At 37.2% G+C, this 23,813-nt stretch overlaps 1 protein-coding gene and 1 non-coding gene across 27 annotated transcripts in view; one reads left to right on the top strand and one right to left on the bottom strand.

The window, feature by feature from the left end:
• The window catches only part of CHL1 (cell adhesion molecule L1 like), a 211,558-nt gene that overhangs the window by 56,037 nt on the left and 131,708 nt on the right, over positions 1-23,813 (top strand). The gene's annotated exons all lie outside the window — the stretch shown is intronic.
• On the bottom strand, positions 22,502-22,606 carry LOC139076281 (U6 spliceosomal RNA). The gene has a single exon (XR_011527693.1). It is a non-coding gene; the product is annotated as a U6 spliceosomal RNA (small nuclear RNA).

Here is a 23,813-nt window from a genome sequence, read left to right as displayed (position 1 = left end):
CCCATATAGAAGAAGTAGAATGACTTACAACTAGGATACACAACTATGTACTGGGGATTTGGGCAGAAAAAAAAAATGGGGGAAGTTTGGTAAAAGAAGGTCCAATATTGCATAATACAAACATAATGAAACAAAATTGCACACAAAAATTAGTCATGCAGCCACCCACTGACAGATTATCTGCTTAGCGTAATGTTTATTTAATTTTTACCTCCAAGTAAATGTTTGGATCTTATAAAAGGAAGGAAGGTGGAAGGGAGGGAGGGGAAAGGAAGGAGGGAAAGAAAAGGGGAGAGAATAGAAGGATAGAGAGAGAAAGAGGAAGGAAAAAACTTCTCATATTCAGAAAATGGTGTTATTTTTCCCTCATGAAGCATCCTGGAATAGGTATGGCCAGTTGCTACAAAAATTAAGCATTGAACCGAGATTAAGAAATCATATTCCATCCTTGAATTTCATATTCACTGCCTTGTGCCCTCAAACAATCACAAATTTATTAAGATTTCTTACTTGTAAAATATATGAATTGGAGCTGAATTATAACAAAGCAACATTTCAGCCTTAAAAACTGTATGGGTCTGATTTTTAATATATCTGTCAAATTTGAAACACAAAGAATAGAATGTGTCAAAAAATATAAGCCACAAAATTAAAGATTGGCTCTAAAAGGGCTAAATCAGTATTTATTAGAATAAATAAATTTTGAATAAAATAATAATTGTGAAGTACAATTATTGCTGGACTGTAATTAAGCCTTTCATATTTAAATAAAAAGAAATTGAACAATATGTATTCTCATTAACTTCTTTAAGTCAGTAATTTAGTTTGAGAGTTTTAATAGCTTGAGAATATTCAGGGCCAAGATCTACAGTAGTTAGAGAGCAGGAATCACATATTTAAATGCTAAAGGGTGAGGTATCTGGAGAGATAGAAGACAATAGGGAGTAGTGGGGACTTGTGCACTGAAGGATACAGCCTGTTCTAAAACTGGAAAGCTCTGCTCAGCTCTGAAAGAACATTGCCATGTGCCAAAGCAAGACTAGTCTTGTCAGACTTTCTGTGTTTTTAAAGAAAGGACAGAAATCTAAATTTTAATGTTAAAACTCCTAATGTTTAAGAAATGGAAGCTAATTCAAGCCTTCAAAAAAGTCGCTGTGTAAGCTAAACAAAACACCTGTGAGCAGCGTTTGTCCCCTTTGATTCTAGGATTTCTGGAGTTGCCTTCTACCCATTCACCTACCAGGTGAACTACTATCAGTTGTCAATCCTTACTGACAGTGTTTTAATGATCTCCTTTAGATATTTAAAGAATGTCCTTCCATGTGGAATTCAGAATGGCCCTGAAACATGAAGACCATATAATATTCAGTCCAAAATGCTGTGCAAAGTGAAGCAAACTTAGAGAGTAGATTCTTCTCTAGATTTCTCTGCTAAATGGGCTGCACTCAAGTAGAATCCGGATGCCCAGCTCCTAAGCTCTTCTGGAATGGGAACAAGCTGCTCCATTGACCCGCTTCTGTCCACTCTAGTACCCCGAGACCAGTGGTGATTCATCAAATGAACTCTTCTCCTTCTGGAAGAGCTAATTCAGTCTCATCCCCAGGGTAGTATGGATGCATTAAGAGGTCATGGCTCTTGGAGTAGTTAATGAAAAGAAAATGCAATGGATTTGCTGAGCATTTTACTGAAAATTTCTCACTTATACCATGATGGTTCTGAATTTTGCCAATTCTTTCTTTGTACCATTGTGGCAGTTTTCTTGCTTGTTGTTTTGTTTTCTTTTAAGGAAGAATAGTCTTAGAGAAAGGAAATGTTCATTTGTTACTGGAAACTTACAGTGACTGGATGTGCTACACAAGACATCTAAGAGGTCCCTTGTTTCCATTTGGATTTGTCATTGCTCCAAATCACTCTTGTCTATATATCTGTTTCTGTATCTACCTAAGATTTGTTCAAATAATTGATTTATTGAGTCAGTTTTCTCAAGACAAGAATTATATTTTTGATTTATGCATGTCTTTGCTTTTGTATATCTTACTTTTAGATTTTTATGATTCTTGAACATAGAGAACATTCACCACATCTGTGTTGGCTTAGTGGATGTTGAAAGAGTGATTTTAATGATGTCACATATTTTTACATTGTTCTTAGCCACTCTACAATTGTGTAAGCTATGCTTTTTGAATATATCCATGTGCAGAGCCAAATGGTGGTAGTGCAAAGTGCTAATATTGACTTGAAAAGAATGACCTTTTCTTGTGTGTTCCTTTCCAGTGATCAGCTTATCTAAGATGGATAGTATCAATAGGCTGCTCGGTTGGTCAGTGTCTTAGGATGGATTTGCGGAAATTCCCTGTAGTTTTTTTGTTGTAGTATCTTTCTCCCTTGGGTGTTTTGCTCTGGCTCTCTCATTCAGACCTTACTATAAGGATAACCAATTAGTAGTTAAATGAATTGAATGGGTCTTTTTATGTACTCCATTCAAATGACACTAAACTCATTGCCACATGAATAGAACAAGTGAGTGATTTCTTTATGCACTTTTAAAACAAGCCCGCACCGCAAAAGATACCATGCATAACCCCTGCCTTTATTGCTCTTTCCTACACCTAGGGAATCATTTTGCAAATGAACTTCTAGAGCTCCTGTTTGCATTCCAGTAGAAATAAGAACTCAGTAGTAATAAGAATGTATAGTTTTTCGAATAAGCAAATAACTTAGAAAGGGAGAAGTAGTTTTGGAAAACAATGAATGAACAGCAGTGACAACACTTGCTGGCAATTTGCATCTGTAATAACTCAGGACTGTCAAACTAGCAAAATGCCCCTGACCTGTATCATTTATGCCTGCTATGGATGTATATCGGGGATGTACTATGTGCTATACATTAAGATTGCAGAGGTAAATTCTCACATCCTGTCTTTGAGATACTCAGAATTTGGTGGTATTTGGGAAGCTCAAAGTCAATGCTCAGTATCTAATGCTCACAAATGAATGATCCTTGGTCTTTTAACAAAGGACATTCTGATTAATAAAACAGTTTGGGGTTGTAGGGAAACTGTGTCATTCTGGAAAACAAAGACCTTCTGTCTTTTTTCATAATGGACTGTTTGCATAGAAGACTAGAGTGCTAAGTGAATTAGACATCTAGAACTCTGTGTAAACGTTCTTTTCCAGTCGCTGCTTCCTGGTTCATAATCCTGACCATTTTGAAAGGCCTTTAGTTTGGGTATTAGGAAAGAACTACAAGTGAGGTACAGCCTTCAGTAGTAGTTATGTTGTAAATTTGCTTTTAATGACATTGTACCATGTGATGGAAGCATCTTCTCTATCTAATGTTCACTGCTGCTACTGCTGCTGCTATACTACTACTGTGACAGCCATTTACTCAGCACATTTACCATGTGCCAGGCATTGTGTTTCTCTCTCATTTGCATAATATACCTTATTTAATTGAGGCGTGGTTTGGCAAAGTAGCTAGGAGATTGGGCCCTGGGAACAAACTGCTGAGGTTCATGTTCTGGCTGCCGTACTTGCTAGCTGTGTGAACTTGGCCAAATTGCTTAACATTTCTGTTTCCCAATTACCTCATCTGTAAAATGGAGACAATAGGAATATTGGCCTGATGGATTGTTATGAGATTAAGTCAGGTAATATACACTAAGTGCTTGGAACACATAGTAAGCGTTCAATGAAAGTTTGTTATCACATTTTTACAATATCACTCAATAATTGCCGTGATATCTTTATATCACTTACTAATCACCGTAACTCAAAAGAATGATGCTTTCTCATTATCTTCACTTTATAGATAAAGAATTGAGGTTCATACTAACTTCTTTAGTCAAAAACTACTAAGTTTCTTGGGCCAGTGTGTTGGTGCAGTGGTTAAGTTCATGTGCTCCGCTTTGTCAGACCAGGATTTGCATGTTCAAATCCTGGGCATGGACGTACACCACTCATCAAGCCATGCTGTGGTGGCATCCCACATACAAAATAGTGGAAGATGGGTACAGTTATTAGCTCAGAGCTGGTCTTCCTCAAGCAAAAAGAGGAAGATTGGCAACAGGTGTTAGCTCAGGGCCAATTTTCCTTACCAAAAAAACCAAACCAAACCAAACCAAAAAACCCACTGAGTTTCTGAGTTGAAATGCAGACTCCGATTGATCTGATCCAAAAGCCTAGGCAAAGGATGATAAGTGGAGGGAAGAAGATAGGCCTGCACCTGAAATGTTTCTAGAATTCCATACAATAGTATGTTATCCTCACATTCATTCAAAACTTGTGTGTGGGAGGTGTGGGGAATATAATGCCAGAATCTTTTGAGTATTCACAGTGAAGCACAAGATTTAATGAGGTGGAATTTCAAGGTTTTTTAAGCTTGATGGTTACTATAAGGTGGGAGTGGAATGGAAAATGAAGTGGTAAATTTGGATAAACAGTCTAGGAATCTTCTGGAATGGAAGAGATTTCTCCTCAGTGTTCAAAGTTCTGGAAACCTCTTGAACCTTGGTGAAAATAGCAAGCCTTCTAAGGAAAACAAACAAACAACCAGGAATTCCATGCAGAGAGAAAGAAATGGTACCAGTGGATCTGTGAAAGGAGGTGGTGTTTCTCGGTCTGCGCAACTTGTCTCCTAGGAGTAGATCATATTCTTAGGGGCAGTTGTTAAAAGGTCTGTAAAATGTAGTAAAGTTAGTAACCATGGCCAACTTTGTTGTGCAGTATCTTCAGTTAACCATAAATGCTTAGGGAAAGATCCCTTTTTCTTTCATTTTGAAGAATTATGTAGCTTAGTCCGGTCTTGGTTCCAGGAGCCGTGACAGCAACAGGAGCAGCAGACTTAGCTCAGGCCTCCATTTCTTTGGGTCTACAGGTGGCACTGGTAGGCACCTACAGCGGTGGCACCAATGAATGGCAAATGAAGATATGTCTTTACCAGGGGCAACTCCAGAATTTCTACATAGGGGAGGTTCAATATCAACAATCTGGTGAGAAGGGGGCTAGGGGCTGACCTTGAAGCTCTAGCTATAGCACAGCTGGCATGCTATTTTTACTTAGATTATAAGTTTCTTTGGGATGTCTTGGAGTTGGTGGAAATTATAGGGGAATCAACCCTTTTCCCTGAGGTACAGGTTGGCACCACAGCCTCTCTTTCTTTTTTTGTGAAAACATTAAGCTCTGGCTTTGGTGCCAGAAACATCAGGATGGAGGAATAGGGGTGGAAAAACTTTTCCCTTCTTCCCTTCTAGGTTGTTTGGCTGGTCTAATCATTAAATTGATGTAAGATAGATTAACAGAAGAGAAACAAATTTAATTTAGTATGTACAGGAACCTTGTAAAAAAATATGAGACTCACAGGCAGTCAGGCAATTGAGACTTATATACCATCCTGAGATAAAGAGGAGGGAGTAGGGGTCCGGGGTTTCAAAGAGGAGGATGACAGTTTACAAGAAGATGAAAAGAGCAAATGTTTGGTAAACAGATGTTTGCCCTGCCATACAGATAATTCCTTTTCTGATATAAAAAGTTACCTCTAATAATAGTTCTCTCTTCCTTATACAGGCCCCCTATCTAAATTCTTTTAGGCAGTTAACAGAGAAGCAAAAAGCTTTTGTGAGTCCTCTAGGTCTTAATTGCCTTCAACTCAAAACAATTTACATGCCAAGGTGGGACATTTTGGGGTGGCATATGGTGCTCCCCCTCAGTAGCAACCTATCTGATAGAGATTATGTAGTTTTCCTTCAACAAGAAGTTAGGATGAGGGGGCCAGCCCATGGCCGACTGGTTAAGTTTGTGCTCTCTGCTTTGGCAACCCAGGGTTTCAGTGGTTCGGATCCTGGGCATGGACATGGCACTGCTCATCAGGTCATGTTGAGGCATCATCCCACATAGCACAACCAGAGGCACTCACAAGTAGAGCATACAACCATGTACCTGAGGGCTTTGGAGAGAAGAAAAAAAAAAGAAGTTAGGATGAGATAAAGTTTGATTTTCATTTAGAACAAATAAGGTAAGAGCAAATGGGCAAATGGCATAGTCTGTGAACAGATGTGAGCACAGCGTGTATCCTTGAACGTAGCAGGAGTGGGAATGGAGGTTCTCTAAATCAGCAAGGCAACACTCGCAGAGTTTTACTTTAAGACACTCTAAGATGCAGTCGTTTATACTTCATATCATAACAACAAAATTTATTAAAACAGTAGTTACTTATCATAATTTTTCCCTGATTATCTTAGGGTCCAGTGCTATAGAATGAATATTTGTGTCTCCCAAAAAATTCATATGTTGAACCTTAATCCCCAATGTGGTGGTATTGGGAAGCGGGGCCTTTGGGAGCTGATTTGGTCATGAGGGTGGAGCCCTCATGAATGAGATTAGTGCCTTTATAAAAGAAACGCCAGAGAGCTCCCTCACTCCTTTTGCCGTATGAGGACACAGGAAGAAGACAGCTGTCTATGAACCAGGAAGTGGGTTCTCGCCAGACACCTAATATGCCAGCACCTTGATCTTGGATTTCCCAGTTTTGAGAACTGTGAGAAATAAATTTCTGTTGTTTATAAGCCACCCGGTCTATGGTGCTCTGTTATAGCAGCCCAAACAGACTGAGACATCCAGGAAATCATCTCACCCTCCCCCTACTTGAAATTCTAAGAATTAAGTCCACTGGAAGCTGTCTAATCACAAATCATGTGTCAGCACCTCCACAGCATTTACCTGTATAATCTGTCCTCATTACTTTTCATATTGGTGAATCTGATTCCTTGTTATTTCCAGTATGTATTTCATATTTCACAGTGGTAAGGACCCTATGCTCTATTTACTTTGTGCGTCTTCACTGTATACAGTGGGATTTAAATAAATGCCTATTGAATAATTGGTGAATCTGATTCCTTGTTATTTCCAGAATGTATTTCATATTTCACAGTGGTAAGGACCCTATGCTCTATTTACTTTGTGCGTCTTCACTGTATACAGTGGGATTTAAATAAATGCCTATTGAATAATTGAACAAATAAGCGATACCATTTTTATTAAGGCAGGTTTACTTGGCAGCAAGATCTCTTTTCAAAATTATGCTAAGAAGAAGCATCTTGCCATCATTTCCCTGTGGCACGGAATGTAATGAGAATTTGTTTCCTTGCCCTGGTAGCAACTTCCTTTGCATAAGATTGAAGTTAATGACCATGAGGTGATTTAGGCCTTAGGGTGGGTTGGGATTATTCAGTTTCCTCTATTTTATGTTCATATTTTAGTTCCTATTTACTTCTCCTTAATTTCATTAACTTCCTAAGAAATTTCAGTATTGAGAAGTTTCTAGTGACTTATGTTACCTTAAAATTATGAGCTTTTTCATTTTTTGTTATTTTGCAAGAAGCAAAGAAGCATAATCTGTAAAATTTCTTCTTTTGAGGCCCTAAAATCACCTTATACATTATATCTCATGATTTTCACTGATTTAATATTAATACCTAATTAAACCCTTGTGTGTATCTCAAAGCCAAGGCAAGATTCATGTGGATTTTCTCCATTAAATGGCTGTATACACCTCAAGAAAAATGCTAAGTATTGTATAGCTTTTTGGACACAAATATCCTCCCTATGATTTAAGAAGTAGTTTGTTAATAAAATAGATTTAAAATGTGAACTATTTCCAAGAAAAAATTAAAATCAAATTGAGTACATTTTCTTGAAGGAGAAAATGTAACAATTATCATAGAAATGCCTTGATATTGTCATATTTAGCCGTGAGTTTGATCAAAATGGTGTGTCTTTCCTATGGAAAACCTTTCATTGGTTTTATATCACAGCTGGTAGTTTATTAATGCATATTTGTTGTCATTATCACGTTTTCTGTTTATTCTTGCTCAGAACGTGTTTTGCCCCAACAAATGTTCAGTAGATACAATCCTTTGCATGGAGAAGACAGTAGATTTCTCAAGCTTCTCTATAACAGTTGGTTCAAACAGGGAGTAAAAATAATTTGGAATAATAAAGTATAAGATTTTCTAGAAGTTATAGCAGTGACATGGAAAATATATTCAGAAATGATGACTAGCTTGTATTCTCAGGACTTTTTTGAATTTAATTCCATAATTAACGGGATTGTTAGTACACGTTCCTTTTCTTTTACCCAAGATTACTATACACACCATAAATACAGGTTGCCAAATTTATTAATTATGTACTCAGAGGCAGCTATAAATCTTACAGTTTTACTAAGCACACCGAAAACAATTATAAAAATCTTTGGACTTAGACAGATTAGGATTTAAATCCTGTGTCCATTATTAGGAGTTAGTTTTAGGAAACAATTCACTCAACCCCTCTTCTGATGTTCTAGAACATAGGGTATAAAGAAAAAGCTGTTTCAGATGGTGCTCAAAATATTAGCTTAAGTTAGACTTCTCTAGTAATGTTGAGTGTGAAAAAGATGTTCAGTGAGACTTTGTATTTTTGTTGTTGTTACTCCCAAATTGGTAATTAGAGCACAAAGTTGAAAACAGAGATTAATTTAGTGTATTGCTTATTAAAGAAAGAAATAGAATCTTAGGGCCAGAATCCTTCCTCAGAGGCTTCCTAAGCGTTAAAAGAAGCAGCCAGACGGGGCTGGCCCCGTGGCCGAGCGGTTAAGTTCGCGCGCTCCGCTGCAGGCGGCCCAGTGTTTCGTTGGTTCGAATCCTGGGCGCGGACATGACACTGCTCATCAAACCACGCTGAGGCAGCGTCCCACATGCCACAACTAGAAGGACCCACAACAAAGAATATACAACTATGTACCGGGGGGCTTTGGGGAGAAAAAGGAAAAAATAAAATCTTAAAAAAAAAAAAAAAAAAAAAAGAAGCAGCCAGATTTGCCCAACCATTACCCCAGTTTGCCAGCTTGTGCACAGAAAGATGTGAGGGCAGGAAGGTGAGAGCGGCTTTTTGAAATCTTTTAGGCTTACGGAACATGCATCGTTTGTGATAAGAGGTGATTCCTTTTATAGCCCTTTTCCCTTCACAAAGTCAAGTGAAGGGGTCCAATTTAATCATTTGTACAGACTGATGTGCCTGAAGGATGAGAGACAGGTGGTATGTTCCCTGTTTGGTTATCTGAATCAATGATGGACTTCCTGACCTGTTCCTGTGCCAGTGTGAGCAAGGCAGGAGAAAAATGGGGAGAGATGGTAGAGTGGGCAGTAGAGCAGACTACACTTTCACCATTGGGTCAAGCAGGAGTGAATGAATGTCCCAAAGGTCAAATAGACCTGGTATGAAGTAGCCGGGCTTGAGCTGTCTTGCTGGTACTTCATTTAAGGGAGTACCTTAAGGGGCTGCCACTGCTAAGAGCACAGTGACCCCAGTAGCAGGAGGCTCTGGGATCTGCAGTTAGGAATGGAAGCTGGGTGGAGGTAGAAGTGCCTGCGACTTGAGCAAGAGCTGACCCAACAGAATATCCAGGTTAGAAGAGATGGTTATAATTTCAAGATGCTAGAGAGAGAGGAGGAGTATAAGACGAGACCACATTCCTCTCCTCAGCTGTATTCCAGCTATAGTTCTGGCCAGATGTGAGGAAGGAGAGGGCATTTTGAATGAGCCTGAGTTTTAATCATAAAAAGTCACATGAGGCTTTGGAATGACAAGATATCATAGAATGATGGGAAAGGAGAATTTGGCAAAATAGTATTGAAAGTAGTGTTTGAGGGAAATAATGAAGTCACTTCAGGCTGATGTTCCAACTGAGGTGAGGATCCTCAATAAACCAATTACAGCTGGATTGGAGGACTCCACGAGGCCTCCTATTTTATTTTCTTGAATGTAGACCCTTGTGCCCATGGATTATTTCTAGCCGCTCATAGGCAGAGAGGTTGACAGGAGATTGCAGAAACCTGCTTGATATATTTCCCACGAGGGAAATTCTCATGAGATGAAATGAAGGGATTTTGTGAGGGTGGAGAAAAACTGCCAGAAATTTTTAATTTTGAATGGATATGGGCATAAATAGAGAGCCAGGGATGCAGAGCTGCAAAGGCTGATATTTTCATGCTAAGCTGTGGAAATCAGGAAATATGTGATATGCTTATCTGACAAATAGATTCAGAGGAGCAATAGAGAAAGGAAAGGAAAATCAAAGAGAACATTGATGAATGTGAGTAAGAGTATTGTGTGTGAGGAAGCATCGTAGTCTTCCTTTTAATACGCATGCTGTGTTTGAAACAGTCTTATGAAAAGTCATCTTTCATGTTAAGTGGAGATCATGTTTTCGTGGCATTTCTATTTGGTAGTCATATCTCTAGCTATTAAAAATCACATTGTGATAAAGCACTGGTTTGATATGTGCTGACTGTGAAGTCATATGGTAGACATTTTTTGCAATGTAGCAGGATTTCAACATAACTGGATAAATGAAATTTTTATATTCCTAAATAACATGCATACAAATAATTTTACCAGTTGCTATGAATACAGAGAATTCTTATATCCATTAATTACTTTAAAATTTTCATTGTTTTTGTGCCTTACCATAATATTGCTACTGTTATTTAAAACATATTTCATTTATACAAACACATGTAGCCATGCCAAAAATATTGGGGGAATTATTTATTCTTTTGAAAATCTCAGGGTGTATGTATGTTTTGGTTGTTGTAGTTGTTTTATTTCTCTCATTACCTTGTTCTTTATGAGATTTGCACACTCTCTTGTTCTCTTTTGAGTCTTAGGGGTAGTGACAGACATATTTCCAATTCACATTTTGTTTGTTTTTATTCCTATCAATACGCTGTTCATTTCTGAATGAACTTTGTGTTCTTCTTCCATGTCTTAGATGTAGTAATAGATATATTTCTGATTCATAAATTTAAAGCCTTCTTTCCTTTCCCTTTTCCTCTTTCTCAGAAGCATTTCAAGAACAAGCTCCATTCATTACAAGATACTATGTTTTGGTTCTATGGAAATAGGAAGATGAATTAGACATAGGTTCTTCCCTCAGGTAGCTTATATTGTAAGTTAGTGCATTAGCCATGACACTTGCAATTGCAAGAAGCCTAAGACAAAAGAGAATTTTAAGTCTCATAACTAGAAAGACTATGGAGTTGTTCAATTGTGGAGAAGAATTTAGATCAGGGAAGAGGTTATATTTAAATAGTTCAAAGCAGCAATCAACACATTTTGTGGTTTTAGGTCCAAAGATGATCCCAAAGATGATCCCAAAGTTGACTGACTGCTCAACTTGTACTCCCAACTTGATTCATCCTCTCATTCATTCATTCATTCATTTACTCCCTACTTATTGAACTCCTATAATTGCCAGGCATTTGGTGCTGGAGATATAGAGAGGAATAAGACAAAGTTCTGCCTTTATAGGTGTTATAATCTAATCTAGGGAAATAACAAACACCAAACCAATAAAGAGGCAGTAAAACGTCAGGTGGTGATATTTCCTATTAAGAAAAGTAAAAGTGGGGACATGGGCCACTATGAAATAGAAATGCCAAGGAAGGCCTCTCCGGAGTGGTGACGCTGGAGCAGAGACTTGAATGAAGTGTTAACTCTGCGAGTATCTGGGAAGGAGCCATCCAAATGAAGAGAACAGCAGGTGCAAGGACTCTAGGAAAGAGAGAGCTTGGCAGATATCCTAGGAATGGCGAGGAAGTTGCAGTAAGTTAGATACTTAATGGAAGTTTTGTGCATTTTTCAGTCTTTTGGGCATCGCTGAGTGTACAATAGCTAGAATTTGCTCCGTGGATTTTTCATGACCAAGAAGAGTTTGCGCCTCCTGTGACCACGTTATTACCCTCTGAAAGTGGTTAGTTTGCCCGTCCCTGGTGAAGAGAGAGTTCCTCATCTGGAAACCTGAATCAATATGTTTTAGTTTAGCAGTCTTGTTTCCACAAGTATTTAAACTCTTTAATTTCTTAGAGATAATAATCACTCCCAAACTTAATTATTTTCCCTTAGCCTCTGTTATCTCCTTTAATCTTATTCAGGAGCTAGGTCCTCTGGACCTTTATTGTTTTGCCATTAAGCCTCATCAATATTGGCTTGGAGCTAAATTCAGTATAGTCACATTCTTTCTTGTCTCTTCCCTCTCCCACTTTCTTCTGTAGATGGACAAAATAATATATGTTAGGAAATTATCAGATCCGTGAGTTTGATGTCAAGTTCATGCTTTCTATCATAACTTCTTTCAAAAAATTTAGCCCTATTGATCTGAATACTTCTTGTCTTTATATTATAATCTGCCTGACTATATTTAAACTAGAGGTAGCAGGATGGTAATATGTGTAGGTTTGTAGCCTAACTACTTTTATGTACTCTTGCCTATGTAGTAGTTCCCCATACTGTACCCACAGATTCTTTCTGAAATACAAATTGATCATACCACCTTTCAGCTTAAGATTACTCTCCATTCCTCATTGAGTAAAGACAAGCTCTTTGTATGGTTTACAGAGCTTCAATAATAAGGACCCAAGTCACTTGCAGGCTCAACTCTGACCAAATGCCCCCTCTCTTCACCAGCTCCCATCCACTGACCTTCTTTTCCTCCCTCATATTCTCTGTGCCCTGCCCCTCACCGCAGAGCCTTTGCATGTGCTCATCTATCTGTGTCCACTACACTTCTTTCCCTCTTTGCCCAGCTAGCTCCTGCACATCCTCCTCTATCTCAAGTCATGGTCACTTCATCAGAGTCATCTTCCTAGGCAGATGGATCTCCCCCCTCTAAAATAGCACCCCTTGCCTCTCTTTCTTAGCATTTATCATATTTTCAGTTTTATCTTTATTTGTGTGATTATGTAGTGAATGTCTGTTTACCCCATGTGAGTGTAAGCTCCATGGCAACTGGAACAGTATCTATATTTGCTTACCGTTGTGTCCCAGGGCTTAGCACATAACAGGTACTTAAGAAATATTTGGTGTGAAGAAACAAAAATGAGTGAGTAAGAATGAATGTATGAATGAAAATAAATGGATAAATGTCCACACCAGATCTGCTCAATAGAACTTCCTTCAGTGATGGAAATGTTCCATATCTGCACTGTTCAATAGGGAAGCCTCTAGCCATATGTGGTTGTTGAGCACTTGAAGTGTAACTAGTGGGACTGAGAAACTAAATTTTCAATTATATTTGATTTTAATTAATTTAAATTTAAATAGCTACCTGTGGCTAGTGGCTACCATGTTGTAAAGAGCAAATCTAGACAGTACTGTGCCACATGCAATTCCTGATTCCTGTAAAACTTTGTGCACTCACGCACACACATTTTGGGTGATATTCAGACATATTACTATTTCAATATAAATGTGTTTACCTAAGTTAAACCATGCTCAAATTAGAACATTCAAAACTGTTAAGCCAACTTTAAATAAGCAGAATATGCCCACTATCCAGATAAGTTAAATGAGGGAAGAACTAATTTTCAAGCTCATCAATCTTCTAAACTCAGATACTGCTCTAGAACTTTCCGGTGCAATCATCATTTGGTTTAATATTTTACTCTAGTGCAAGGTAGGCTGACACTTATGTTACTAATAGCTCCCTTTCATTGTAAGCAGTACATGGTTTGGTTTTGAAATCCCCGAACATTGATTTTCAAAATTTAAATAGAATAATTTTGACTGTTTTCAGGAGCACCTAAGACATCTGCAATTGGAAAATTTCTGGCCACAGTTTGTGAAGTACAAGGTATATTCTGCCTCAATCAATGCACAGTTTTCTCTTTGTGTTTTTTTATTTACATGAGGATTTACCAAATTGCTGATGTGCAAGAAACATTACTGATGCTTTATTGAACTCCTTATGCTTTTGATGTAAACCACTGTGATCTTTCTAGTATCTTCATTTATCATTCTAGTGGACCATATAACTTATCCTCAGCATTTTTGTGAGACAAGAAGCAATATTGGGGCTGGCCCCATGGCCGAGTGATTAAGTTCACGTGCTCTGCTTCGGCAGCCTGGGGTTTCACGAGTTCAGATCCTGGGCATGGACCTAGCTCTGCTCAAGCCATGCTGAGGCAGCATCCCACATAGCACAACAAGAAGGACCTACACCTAGAATATACAACTATGTACTGGGGGGCTTTGGGGAGGAGGAGAAGAAGAAGAAGAAGAAAAGATTGGCAGCAGATGTTAGCTCAGGTGCCAATCTTGAAAAAAAAGAAAAAGCAGCAGTATCTCCCTATTCTAAGTACTTTAGGCAGTAAGTTCCGTCAGCATGGACTCCAGTCTGGTCCTGCTCACCACTGTATCTTCAATGCCTAGCATAGCACCAAGCACAAAGTAGGTGCTTAATTCTTGCAACAACCTGTAGGTTGGGCTTATTTGACCCATTTACTAATAATGAAACTGCTCCTTAGAAGGGGGGGATCAGCGATCGCCGCAGTTTACATAGCTGTTGCGTGATAGGGCTGGGCCGGGTTCTCAATCACTGCCTGATTCATTATCTAGTATCACACTAACATTCTATCAATGTATTTTGCTATATTAAAACAAATTGTTATTTAAACTTCCTATTCATTGGCCAGATTTCCATTGTCAGATAGAGAAAATAAATTAATCATTTGCAGGACAGAAGCAAATATCCTATTTGCTTTCCAGTTATATGTGGGTGTTTTTAACTTTGATAATATTACTTTCTTGTTTCTGTTGGTGTATTTTGATGGCAAGAGTGGGTCCAGGTTTGCCTCATCTCTCTGGAAAAAAAAAGCATATCTTTTGAATTGTGTTAGTTGCTATGTAGAATGACACAATTTTGTCAACTGTAGTGAAACATTTAGTAGTTTGCTGCAGAGAGAGCTAGCAGATGGTTTATATGATGTCATAGACAGGGAACAATGAACATTAGGGACCAGGTGTTTTGCTTTTTTTCCAGTAGTCTAATTTTGTATGTATTCATAAGAATGTTGAATGGGGAATTTAATAAACTTACTATTGTTCTATAATGAGAAATCTTTATTTGCTGAAATAGAAACAAGGCCATTACTACTTTCAAAAGGATACTTCTTATTCCAAAAAGAATACTTGTGTAAAGATAAACTTACATAAAAGGCAGCTTGTGTAAAATGTAAATATTATTAGCAATAATATAAAGATACTATTAACTGAATATGTATATATATAAAAAACTTGCCAAGCAATTTTCTAAGCATTTTATATTTTAGTTCATTTAATCCTTAAAACACTATTATTTCCTCTCAATAGATGAAAAAACTGAGAATTTGAAGGTTTCAGGAAATAACTCGTGTTCTAAAAAAGAGTAATCAGAGGAGTTGGGGTTGAAGACCTATTGGACTCCAAAGTCTAAATCATCTGTTTATACCATTCTTTTAAAAATAAATAATTATATATTCATTGTCATGATTACTTTTATATTTTCCCCAACAATATAAAATGTCGTGAAGGTAAAGATTATGTCTGTTTAATTCATCACTCTATTTAATGCATGCAGAGTCATGCATCCTTTGACAGGGCTGTGTTCTGAGAACTGCGTCATTAGGTGATTTTGTTGTTGTGTGAACATCATAGAGTGCACTTAGTCAAAGCTACATGGGATAGCCTACTACACACCAAGGCTCTATGGTACTATTGTTATTGGACCACTGTTGTATATGTGGTCTGTCAATGACCAAAACGTTATGCAGAGCATGGCTGTAATATATATGATGTAGATACATTGTAGATCCTCAATAAAATATGTTGAATGATTCATCTTGAGTTATGAAGGCTGGAGTCGTTAAAACATTAAGATTGCCATAGCCTTCTTTCAGAGAAGTTTTGGAGGGTTGAGGATGGGAAAGGGCAGAGTTTAGCATACTTGGGAAAAGTTGGTGTTTTATAAATTTGGCGGTATAATTATACCTAATGGAATCCAATGACTCCATTGTCTTTTACCATGAGGTTTAAATAGGAGGCAATAGCAAGAAGACCTTAAGTCCCAGGGAAAACTTCATGACTGGAAAATTTGTCGTACATTGATTTGGAAAGGAATGCCACAGCATCACAGTGTGAGGTTGAGTATGGACTCTGCTGCAAATCCAGAGTATTTTACTTAATAGCTGCTGACTTGTTAAAATGACGTATCTTCGCTGTACCTATGTTATCTTATCCTAAAGTTGGAAATAATAATAGTACCTACCTCACAGGGTTGTTATTATTAAGATTAAGTGAATTACTTGTAAAGTTCTTAGAACAGTGCCTGGCGCATAGTATGTGTTATAGTGTTTGTTACATATATAGTCATTTCAGGAAGTCATTTGTAATATTTGCTAAGTGCTTACTGATCTTAAAAAATGTATTGAGCATCTGCTTGGAAATTGAAGGATATTATTTGGTAATTAAGGTATTCCCAGTCCTAGAATTAAATGATAATGTCCACATGCTAGGATCATAAAGGAATTCTGGAGAAAATTTGTGTTTAAAAAAGCAAAATAAAGAACCAAGAATTAACTAGTGCACAGATTGTGAAACTAGAGTTTAATGGTCTATATCTGTATGCACATGTAACATTAATACACTTAATTTCCTTATTGGCAGAAGAACATAGCATTGAATCCTGTGTAATTTCTCATTCTCTACTCTATCACATTCATATTCACATATTACTCTTATCCTTTTCAGGACCAAAGATTGCTTGCATTTCAAACTATAATTACTGTACTTATGATTTATTTCTCTTACCTTATAGTGTGAAAATTATGCTAAAAATGGCATTCAGAACTTACATGTTGTTTTTATATTAGGAATTCAAAGAAAATAAAAACCTTGTTTATGTGACTTTATTTCTAAATGCTAAATTTGCTTATTCTTCCTTTTCCCTGTTTGCCCATTTCCTCGTGTTTTCTTTGATGTGACATTTGGAATTGGTGCAGGAAAGAGAATTGACTCGGAAGTCAGTAAAGGAAGCCTCTGACACATTCATTTATTATATGATGCAAATGTTTTGCTTTGCTCTTTTAACATCTTTCTTTTCTATAATGAGGAATTTTACAGTTACTGTTTACAAATTTTACATTTGTGCACGTTATACAATTATATAATTTAGTTACCGTGTGGGCATTTGTGTTTTATTTCATGTGGCAGAGACATGGTGTGTGCGTGTGTGTGTGTGTGCGTGTGTGTTGAGAGGAAGCATGGTTGCTGTAGTACTTCCTCAATTCATGACTGAACTCTTGTTCTAATTCAAGGAAGAAATAAAGAGCTCTTTAAAATTATAATACTGAATAATTTATTCACCTTCTCTGTGGAAATTAGTCCAGGAAGCAAATTAAAATGACAAGACTATCCAAACAGAATTATTTTCCTTAATTTCTATGTATTTCACCACTACCTTCTATGATTTTAACCTCTCTAGATATTCTCTCTGGGGATGATTTTCCTTATTGCCCAGAGGAGATCCCACTGAAATCATTTACTAGATGTTGCAATTCTTCCCACAATCCCCACTGCGCTAAGTGGCAACTGATCTGGGAGCTGTCATGTTTGGAAAATACCATGATGCCACGAGTTAATTTCATACCTGTCATGAGATCTTTGCATGAGATCCCAGGGGGCCTTTCAGTGTGTCACAGTACTGCAAGCCATTCGTTAGTTCCTTTCAAAGCAATGACCCATGGCCAAGAGATCTTGTTGCAACATATGGCGACACCTGTCACCAAGTTTCGTGATTGGCATAAAATTAACCTGTTTCCTCTTTGATTTGCTGCCTTGTTTTTACAATATACATAAAAAGGATGAGAAGAAATTGTACTTGGAAGCAATTTACTGTCACTTTCAAGAAGCGTAATGGTAGATTTGGGACACTATGGGGACCTAATGATTTTGGGACCTAATGAACAGACCATGTCCTTGCAGAGGTATGCACACAGTTATTCAATAAAGGTGGTATTTTATGACGTTCTGAATGGCAGTCTGCAAATTTCTGATAGTAAGTAATGTTTTAGTATCTGAACTCCCTTAAGGATAGGAACAAAGCAAGAATGATGTTATTTTGATTCTTGTTGTGGAAGAAAAATCCAGAAAGTCTGAGTTCCAGATATGAGTTTGCCCTTGACTTTCAAATGGTTTCAAGTAACCAGAGATTCTTCTGACTTCTCTCGATATTTCTGATGCCCAGAACTTAGTGTTCTTACAGTGACATGCATAAAATGAGCCAATAGAATAACAACATTCAGAATTATGACATATCTGAGAAAAATAGATTAATGATGTTTACCCTTTAGATCTTTAGCAATTTATCAGTTACTTTTAAGGATAAGGACAGAGAAGAAAACAGTCAACCACTTGTCTGTGGATATCCACCTTAGTAAAACAGGAAAAATGTTTTGGGTAATGATTTATCTATGAAGGAATTATCTGGTTCCTTGCATCACCATATGGTTTTTTGATCATCTTCCATATCTTTTTATATGCCTTAAGCTTCTTAAAATGTTTATTTTAATTGAGGGGGACTTATTTTCTATAGCTCTTCTCTTTTTCTCTTCTTGATTCAGTTAAATGCTTCTTAGGTTCTGTGAGTTTTAATATTCAAATATAATAAAGAACAAAGATGGATTTAGTCATATTTTTCCTTTTTTCTCTCTGCTGGTTAGTTCTGAGGATGAAATGCTGTTGTTCCTCTCCAATTTGGACTAGTTTTTCTGAATTCCAGAGTAATCAATTTTTCCTGGCATTTCTTAAATGGTCTTTATTATTCGGTGAATTCCCTTTGAAAGCATAAACATTAGTCCTTGTTGTATGGTCTCAGAAATTGATGGCTGCTATTGTCAAAGGATGGTAGAGTTGGGATGATTGAGGGAGTAGAGCAAAGAGCTGAGTTAAAACAATGGAGGCAGGAGAAGATACTACTGGAGACAAAGAGAGAAGAGGGTAGCAATTGTGAAATTATGTGAAGGAGGGATTGAGGATTTAAAGGCTGCTTAAACTTGATTAATAGATGCTGTAAAAATGAAATGCTGAGCCAAGGGAAAAAATTGCACTTGAGAAGTCCCTTGAAAATGTGTTAATGCCTTTACTTGCCAAGCATTTTTTTTTTCCATACTGAGTATAGAACAATTACATGAGAATATAGGCCTATTTTTCTACATTTTTTTAAACTGCTGATTATGGTTATATTGGGATAAAATCAGGTTTCCACTTGCCAAAGAGAAAAGAAAAGAAAAAGAAGTAAAAAGAGGTCTATAACTGATACTATATTGGTCTTATGGAATATTTTTGCTAAGTTAGCATCAAGACAAAATTTAAAAATAAAACATATTTAAAACTATTATTTTAATGCCAGTAACAGTGATGACAATATGTATCTAAAAGAATGGGAGATTGTGCAGGGTTTTTCAAGACCCTGTGGTGTTGAAATGGATGGTATATCAACCATTTTCTAACAAAATATGTTAAGGAAGTCGAAAATCAGTCTTCTTAAAAAAAGCAAACAATCTTTGGCAAATCATTTTATTATTAAAAACAAACTGAGGACCTGCAAAATAATTTAGATGACAATGAAAATGCTGAAACATTTTTATTACTGGTAAAGCCGATTCACATCTGCTTCTGGTATTTTTACTACCTGTGAACAGGGTCTTACATGTGAGAAAGACAATCTGAATCTGTTTAAAGATAAGCATTCAAGAATGGACACAAGAGGCAAGAGTCAGAGGTTCCACCAATTTCAACCATTGCTTGGACCAAAGTTAACTAAATTGCTTTTTCTATGAGGAGTCAGTGAAGGGTAAAGAGATGAACTAGAAGAAATTTGATTTGTTGGTTGAATGGTTAGTTTAATAAATACCCTTATCTCATGGGTAATTAGAATGGAAATCTTTCCTCCCTGGTTTTAGGAGTTAACTATTAGTAAGTGCCCCTATTAACACACAGACACACACACTCACTCACACACACACAAACACATGTGCACACACACCCTATAAAACTGTTGACTTGAATTTTCCAATTAAGAGTATTACATTCTCTAAGCCAGTGGTTCTCAACTGGGGTCATTTTGCCCCTCAGGGAACATCTGACAATGTCCGGAGACAGTTTTGATTGTCTCAACTTGGGGCAAGGAGTGCTACTGGCCTCTCCTGGGTGGAGGTCAATGATTCTTTTGAAAATCCTGCAATGCATAAGGTGTCTTCCTACAACAAAAAATTATTCAGTCCAAAATTTCAGTAGTGTTCATGTTGAGAAACCCTGCAACCATTTTAGGTAACTTAGTCTCCCTAGTAATTGTTCAGTACTTTTTCTTCTCTATTTCTACTTGCCAAGAAATTACCTGGGAACCTGGGAATTTACATCACTTCAAGAGTGCAGTACAAAGGGGGTTCATATCCAAGTATTCAGGCCTGAGCTATCTTCTGGTTCCTTCCTTGCCTTCACCACCATGCTCTTCTATTAGACTTTAATGTTAAAGTCACCCAGTCATGACCACCATCCCAGCCCCTTGTAAATTACAAGATTGGTAAAATTGTGAACAGGTTGGTTCTCCTGACTACCAGGGCACAGAAATCCTCCCCTTTTGATTGTCTACCTCAGATCTTGCTACTGCTGCTAGGCCCTTCGGAGTCTTGGTCACATCAACTATCCAATTCAGTAATGGCGTCCTGTGATGGTTAATTTTATGTGTCAACTTTGCTAGGCCACAGTCATCAGATATTTTGTCAAAAATGATTCTAACTGTTTTTGCGAAGGTATTTTTGGATGAGATTAGCTTTTAAATTGATGGACATTGAGAAAAGCAGATTACCCCCTGTGATATGGGTGGGCCTCATCCAATCATTTGAAGGCCTTAATAGAACAGAGTCTGCCCTTTCCAGAGGAAGAAGAGGAAGGAAATATTCCAGCAGATTGTCTTTGGACTTGAATTGCCTTCTTCCCTGATTCTCCAGCCTGCTGGCCTACCTTGCAGATTTTAGATTTAACAAGCCTCGACAATTGCGTGAGAGAATTCCTTAAAATAAATCTCTCTCTTTCTCTCCCTCTCTCTACACCTGCTGTTGGTGCTATTTCTCTGGAGAACTCTTACCAGTGCATATCTGCTCCATCTTGGTGTAGTGGCCCTGTAGCTTTTTATTCGGCTATGCCTGTGTCCTCCCACAAAAGTTCATGGAAACTTCTAGATCTCTCCAAGTCTTCCGTTTCCTTGTTGGTGTTTTGCTTAGTTGTTTTATCCATTATTGAAAATGAAGTATTTACATCTCCTACTATTATTGTTGAATTGTCTATTTCTCCCTTCAATTCTGTCAGTTTTTGCCTAGTGTATTTTAGGGATTATATTTTTAAGTACATTTATGTCTATAACAGTTATATCTTCCTGATGGATTGCCTTTTTATCATTAAAAAATGTCCCTCTTTGTTTCTAGTAACAATTTTCTTAACGTCTATTTTGCCTAATGGTAGTTTAGCCACCCAGGATCTGTTTTGGTTACTTTTTCCAAGGTATATTTTTTTTCTATCATTTTACTTTTAGCCTATAAACATCTTGAACCTGAAGTTTTTCACTTCTAGACACATAAAGTTAGATCAGTTTTTTTAAACTATACTTCCTGTCTCCACGTTGAATTAGAATGTTCAAGCCATTTACATTTAACATAATTGCTGATACAGTAGGATTGATGTCTGGTATTTTGCTATTTTTTTCTATCTATCTATCTATCTATATATTTTGAGGAAGATTAGCCCTGAGCTAACTACTGCCAGTCCTCCTCTTTTTGCTGAGGAAGCCTGGCCCTGAGCTAACATCCCTGCCCATCTTCCTCTACTTTATATGTGGGACGCCTGCCACAGCATGGTGCCGTGCCACGTCTGCACCCGGCATCCGAACTGGCGAACCCCGGGCCGCTAAAACGTGGAATGTGCGAACTTAATCACTGCGCCACTGGGCTGGTCCCTCTATATACCTATATTTTCGTTTTTCCATTCCTCCATTACTGCCTTCTTTTGTGTTAAATAAATATTTTCTAGTGTATTATTTTACTTCCCATGTTATTTTTTTCTGCATTTAAAAATTATTTTCTTAGTGGTTGCCCAGAGGATTACAATTAGCACCTTACCTAACACAATCTAGTTTAGATTAATACTAAGTTAATTGAATAGTATTCAGAAACTTTACTCAAATTTATCTCTGTTACTTCCTCTCTCCTTTGTGCTGTTACTGTCATCTAGATTATATCTTTATACAGTGTAAGCCCATCGATACAGTTTTATAATGATTGCTTTATAGCATTGTCGTTTAATCAGATAGGAGAATAAGAGAGTCACCAAAAACACATATGTGATGTCTTATTTTTCTTTTTTATCAGTGCTCTTCATTTCTTTGTGTAGATTTAGGTTAACGTTTAGTGTCTTTTCATTTCAGCTTGAAGGATTTACTTTAAACTTTCTTGTAGGGCAGATCTGCTAGCAACAAATTCAGTTTTGTTTATCTGAGAATGTCTTAATTTTTCCTTAAATTTGAAAGACAGTTTTGCTGGACGTATAATTATAATTCTTGTTTGACCATCAGCACTTTGAATATGTCATCCTGCTGAAAAACATGGAAGACTTTATAAATTTGCCTGTCGTGCTTACACAGGGGCCATGATATTCTTCTCTGTATCACTTCAATTTTAGTATATGTGCTGTCAAAGAAAACGCTCTGGGTCCCTCCAAACTACAATAGAAATAAGGAAGACTTGTGGGAGGCAACCTATGCCTCTCTCTCTATGTACATCCTGCCTTTGCTATTTTTAATTTATGGAACATGCTATGTAGAATGCCTCACCTCTTCAAGGTAACAAAATATTTTTACTTCCTGTTCAATGACCTAAATATAAGCCCTACTATTTGGGCATTTGATTGTTTTTAACAGCTTCTGCTCCAACTCTTTGCCTGGATTCCAGTTTTCTATCTCATCACATACAGAACCATTTCATGTACACAGGTAGCACACCTCTCACTTGACACAGTGATTCTCATTTATGGGAAAGGGATGCATGCCTTTTATTTGGAAAAGACATTATTATATTTATTTCATGGGGCTCTTAACTAAAAACTGGTGATCAGTTCCTACTTATAGCCATTCTGTTCACAAATATCATTAGCATTTGATGCCAAAATTACCTTACAGTCTCTCACCAACGTTCATTGTGTTTTTTTTATGCAGTCCAATAGTTTACTCTTTAAAAGAGAAAATGTATAAATTTCCTGCAATTAGCAATCACAAATGGTTTATTTTAGTCCACACAGAGTGTTGTGACTGCTATCTTTCTATTTATGTATGCATATGTCTGTCTATGAATTACCCATTCATCTATCCATCCATCTATCAATTCATCCTTCCATCCATCAATCTAGCCAGCCAACCATCTATTAGTAAATCTGTTTACAATCTGTCTATAACATGTCTTTTCTTCACAGGAACTCAATTTGATGTTAGCATATGGTAATTGTCTAATAAGTATGTGTTAAATTTATATGAGGAATAGAGATGAGTATAAAACATTGGCATTATCGAAATTCTGGGTTGGATAATTCTTTTTTGTAGGAGACTATCCTGTGCAATGGTGGCTACTTAGCAGCCATCCAATAGATTCCCGTCTTACCCTCCCAGTTGTGACAACCAAAAAACATCTGCAGACGTTGTAAAATATCTTGTGGAGGGAAAATCCCTCCCTCCCCCAACCCAATTGAAAAACACTGGTATAAAGGAATTCTTTCCTTCTTTTATCGTAATATGCATGCTCTTTAAAATCAGTATTTAATAATGACTAATGATGGGAATATTTATTGGATGAATGGCTATATCTACATAGGTGTTTTCCAAGTATTCACTCTCTTGCTCTTTGATTCATGCACTCATA

This window comes from Equus przewalskii, chromosome 15, assembly GCF_037783145.1.
Source record: "Equus przewalskii isolate Varuska chromosome 15, EquPr2, whole genome shotgun sequence".
Classification (NCBI taxonomy): domain Eukaryota; kingdom Metazoa; phylum Chordata; class Mammalia; order Perissodactyla; family Equidae; genus Equus; species Equus przewalskii.
The sequence above is the reverse complement of the archived record's forward strand: the minus strand, read 5'-3'. Positions and strand labels throughout refer to the sequence as shown.